The following is a 4973-nucleotide window of genomic DNA, read 5'->3' on the forward strand; positions in this document are numbered from 1 at the left end:
TAACTCGTGACCATCTACTTGGTAGTGATGATTTTGATTTTTGAAGATCTTGACATATGCTAGGTATGTATTTAAGTCATAGTGGTTGGTGCTTTTAGATTAGGGCACGTTTGTTTAAATTATTTTTCGGGTAAATTATATCAAAAAAGATTTGTATTAGGTTTAATTACACAAATATCTTATATTTTTTAAATGGGTGAATAGCAATTTATCCCCCTGTGATATTGAAAATGAGCACATTATCCCCCTATGAAAAAAAATAGTAATTTATCCTCCTATACTTTTTAAAATGAAGCAATTTACCTCCTTATACAGGGAGGTAACTTGTTTCATTTTAAAAATTATAGGAGAGTAAATTGTTCTATTTTAAAAAGTATAAGGAGGTAAATCGCTGTTTATTTTTCATAAGGGGGTAATTTGCTCATTTGCGATATCATAAGTGAGTTACTTGCATTTTTTTTCCTTTTTTAAATAGTTGTAAATAATATCATTTGAGGTTGTATTGTACTTTACAGGGTAAATTGAATTGATAGTCCCTAAAGTTAAGCCAAAATATACAAATATTCTCTTATATTTATAAAATTACAAATACACCCACCGATAGATCAAGCAATCATGTTTTGAATTAATTAAATATTTTTTAAGAAACAATTACATTAATTAAAACAATAATTGACTCATTTTTGTTTTAATATCTAGTAAAAGATATAATCTTAATCAAATGGGATCTTTCCACTTTGCATATTTAATTTTTATTTCTGAACGACGAATTTAATTTATTTTAAAGTTTGTCATAATTATAAATACTCATCGTATTTTGAAAATTTATTAATACTTTCATAAAATTAACGATCGTCTAATAAATATTTTATAAATACATCTTCTAAAATTGCCAAAAGTTGTAAAGATTGAGGATTGAAATAGTGGGACAAAAAATAGGCATAAATATATTTTTAGTCTTCTAATTTTGACATTATTATTCTTTATCTTTCTAGATTTGTAAAATAGTTATATAACTTTTTGATATTTCTCAATTTTTGTCCTTCGGCTGCCGGATTATGCATGCCAAAGCGAATCATGTGAATCATACTTGGTTCATTAAATTGAGATTTTTGTTCTAATTGATCACTTTTGCCAGCATAAAAAAAAATTAAAAAAATTAATGACATGGCACATGATTTATTCCAACAACTTTTGTAAAATTCGGCACTGAAAGGACGAACATTACGAAATGTCAATAAGTTATAAGACTATTCTGCAACTCCTAGAAATATAAAGGATAAAAAATGTTCGAATCGCGAGGGACACATGGTTTATTTTTGCACTTTCTGCAAAATCCAAACGCCGAAATGACCGAAATTACGAAATGTTAAAAATTTATGCGACTATTTTACAACTTCTAGATAAAATAAAAGATAAAAATATTAAAATATCAATATTACATGATAAAAAATATATTATCCTTGAGATCGGAGCTTAACCCACTAGGCTACATTGAGCACTTGAATCTCTTTTTGTCCAAAATATATTTAGTTCGGGCTCGACTCAATTGAACTTGCAACATAATTATCGTGTGATCGGTGTATAATTTGGGAAAAGTGATCAATCACATAATAAGCATGATACACTTATTTTATAATTGATTTAATTCCATCAAACTTGATTTAAATAAAAATTTGCGTCCTACAAATCAGTGAGTATATCATTTGTTTATAATGATCACATTATTTCCCATCATTTCCGCTTCAAAGCTTCACTTTTAAAATGCCTGCGCACATTTTGTATTATTATATATTTGATTTGTGTTGAGATTTCCGGCAGCTGTTGGCGACGGTCTTCTCAGCTGCACCTTTATAAACTAGCTCCTGGAGCTTGTTAACTGCCACTACATTGTTCTCACTTACCACAGTGGAGTTTTCATCATTTCCAGGTAATCTCTTTCGGTGTTAACATCTCCCCCCTCTTTCTATTCTTTTCTTAATTATATAATGCTAATAAGTAGACTAGACTGCTAGCTGCAACTCTCCTCTATAAGAAGAAGATTGTGTGGAGATATTTTCTGGTTTATCTTTGTCTTTATTTTGGATACTTTACGACACTTCTCTTCGTCTTCAAAAATGGGCTGATTTATAATTAAGGATTTAAATTCAATTTATCGTTGTTATACGTAAAATGAGTAAATATGTCATGTGAAAAAGAATTAGTAAATTATTCCCTATATTTCAAAAAATAAAGTAAATAACCCCACCCCGTCAATGGTTTAGAGGGGGGGGAGGGAGGGAGATAATTTGCTTCATTTTCCAAAATATAGGGGGTAATTGGCTATTTTATTTTTCATAAGGGATTTTTTGTTCATTTCTTATATCACAGAGAGGTAAATTGCATTTTTTCCTATAATTAAGGGACAACTATATTCCCGTCTCTTGAGTTTGGTTTAATTTCACGCAGACCTATTGCGATTTGAGAAATTATATCTAGCAGCCCTGATGTTTGTTTCCGTCTAATAAATAAGTCCCTCTATTAGTTAATATTCACTAAATTTGTTAATATTAACAAAAAAATTGAAAAAAAATCTATATTTACCTTCGATTGACTTATTATTGATTTATTGCAGGTCAAATAAATATTTTTATGATCAATTTATTCTCATACGTCTTCACGCGCTAATACATGTGAAGAGGTAATCTTCACCATTATAAGGGTATTTAGTCAGAAAAAAAAATTATTTGACGTATAATAAGTTAGAAATAAGTCAATTTGGGGGTAATTATCAATTTTTATTTAGTTTTTTATTTATATCAGCAAAATTAATGAATTTTGACTAACAGATGAATTTAATTTTTAGATGGAAGTAAACCTTAGGGTTGTTAGATTTAATTTCTCAAACATTAGGGGAGGGGAGGACGTAATTATCCCTATAACTAAATGAGCGCTTATACTTTATAAAAATATATAGAGAAAAATGCAAGCAACTCCCTTGCAATAAATGAGTGCCCTCTTATAAAAAATTAGAAATTTACCTCTCTGTATTTTGTAAATGGAGTAATTTATATTCGGAGATAAATTGCTAATTTTTTTCTTTCATAAGGGCTAATTTACTTATTTCTAATATCATAGAGGGTAAATTGTAATTTTTTTTAATAGAGTAATTTGTTCATTACAATATGAGAAATGATAAATTACATTAAATCCAAAATATATATTTGATCTTAATACTATTTTCTTTTGTATAATAATATGTTCACTAATTTCTTAGTGAAGTTTTGAAGCAGGTAATATGGGAGTTAACTTCAAGCACAAAACAATTATGAAGGTGAATCTTGTCAGTAAGAAGTTGATAAAGCCTTACAAGCCAACTCCATTACACCTCCGCACTTACAAGATATCACTGATGGACGAAACCAACCCATCAATGCATGTCATTCGCATTCTATTCTATCCATTTGACCAAGTTGTCAATAGCAAACATATTTGGTCTTTAGAAGAATCATTGTCACAAGTGTTGCCTCTATTTTACCCACTAGCCGGAAGATACCACAAAGAAAAAAACTATGTTGACTGTAATGATGAGGGTGCTGAGTTCTCAATAGCAGAAGTGGACTGCAAACTTCATCAACTCATTGGCCCTAAAGTAAATCCCGAGCAGCTCAACCTCCTCCTCCCACTAGAAATAGGTGCAGCTGATGAGCTAACCGACCCCATGCTGGCAGTCCAAATTAACAAGTTCCTATGTGGTGGTATGGCAATCGGTATATGTTCTTCACATAGGATTTTTGATTCTTGCTCACAGTCAATATTTCTCAAAGCCTGGTCCAATGTTGCTATTGACAGGGGACTAGAGATATGCCCAAATTTTGACTCTCCCACTTACTTTCCCCCTCAGAATCTTGACCCAATTCAATTTGGGGTGTCTAGAACTAGAGATACCAGTATTCTCACCAAGAGGTTTGTGTTTGATAAAAATGCAATATATATGTTGCGAGAGAGGTTGAGCCCAGAATGGAGAAACGAACGGCCACCATCTAGAGTGGTGGTGGTGTCCGCAGTCGTAACACAGGCTATTTTGTGCTCTGATAGGAAAAAATATGGCAAGTCAAGAGCTTCTATCATCAGCCAAGCGGTCAATGTTCGGGAAAGGACTATTCCACCGATTTCGAAATATGCTTGTGGCTATTGGGCTTCCATGTCCATCTTGAAGTCCACGGCAGATGAGAGTTATGCCCTAGAATGCAATTTCTTTGAAATAGTTTCAAAGATGCGCAAGATTATCATCCAGGGCATTAAAGACTGTGAAAGGATATTGTCCGATAGAGAGTTTGGACGAAAGGTTTTGATTGATTGTGAATTTGAAGTAGCACAGAAATCAGATAGCCCTGAGACGAAGGTTATATAGATTTCAGATTGGTCTAAGTTTGAAGACTATGAACTGGACTTTGGATACGGGAAACCCATTTGGGCAAGCTTGGCTAATGTACCTCTTCAAGACTTTATGATCCTGATGAACACGAAAGATAACGATGGTATTGAAGCCTGGGTGTCCATGCATGAGTCCGACATGTCTTATTTGGAACAGAATGAGGATCTTAGGATGCTTACCACTCAACTAGCTGGTCAAAAGATTTAACCTAGCTGCTTAATTTAGTTTCCAAGTCAAACATAATACTGGTCATGTTCTCGATTATTGTTGTGTTTTTATGTATTGTACTTATTATTAATTTGGTGCAATCAGACCAAGAATAATATGCAATCACCATATTACACGTTCATTCTTGGCCTTCAACTTATACCATACGTCAAAGAAAGGAGACTCGCTTTGGGACACATGCGAATAGCCGCCCCGCATGGCTAATATATACTTGATTAATTAGTTCTATTAAATGAAAATATTTTTTTTTCTCTTTTCACTATTATTTTAATGAGGTTCAATCATTTATATCTATACTATATATAAAAATGTGAATCTTTCACGTGTG

The 4973-nt window shown here is 32.1% G+C and overlaps 1 pseudogene across 1 annotated transcript; it reads left to right on the plus strand.

The window, feature by feature from the left end:
- The first annotated feature begins 1592 nt into the window (after positions 1 to 1592).
- Positions 1593 to 4747, plus strand: LOC105172178 (pelargonidin 3-O-(6-caffeoylglucoside) 5-O-(6-O-malonylglucoside) 4'''-malonyltransferase-like; annotated as a pseudogene). Its single transcript, XR_016067907.1, has 3 exons — positions 1593 to 1930; positions 2615 to 2680; positions 3273 to 4747. The product of XR_016067907.1 is annotated as a pelargonidin 3-O-(6-caffeoylglucoside) 5-O-(6-O-malonylglucoside) 4'''-malonyltransferase-like (transcript).
- The last annotated feature ends 226 nt before the right edge of the window (positions 4748 to 4973 follow it).

Source organism: Sesamum indicum, linkage group LG10, assembly GCF_026168435.1.
Source record: "Sesamum indicum cultivar Baizhima isolate 11 linkage group LG10, ASM2616843v1, whole genome shotgun sequence".
Taxonomy (NCBI): Eukaryota; Viridiplantae; Streptophyta; class Magnoliopsida; order Lamiales; family Pedaliaceae; genus Sesamum; species Sesamum indicum.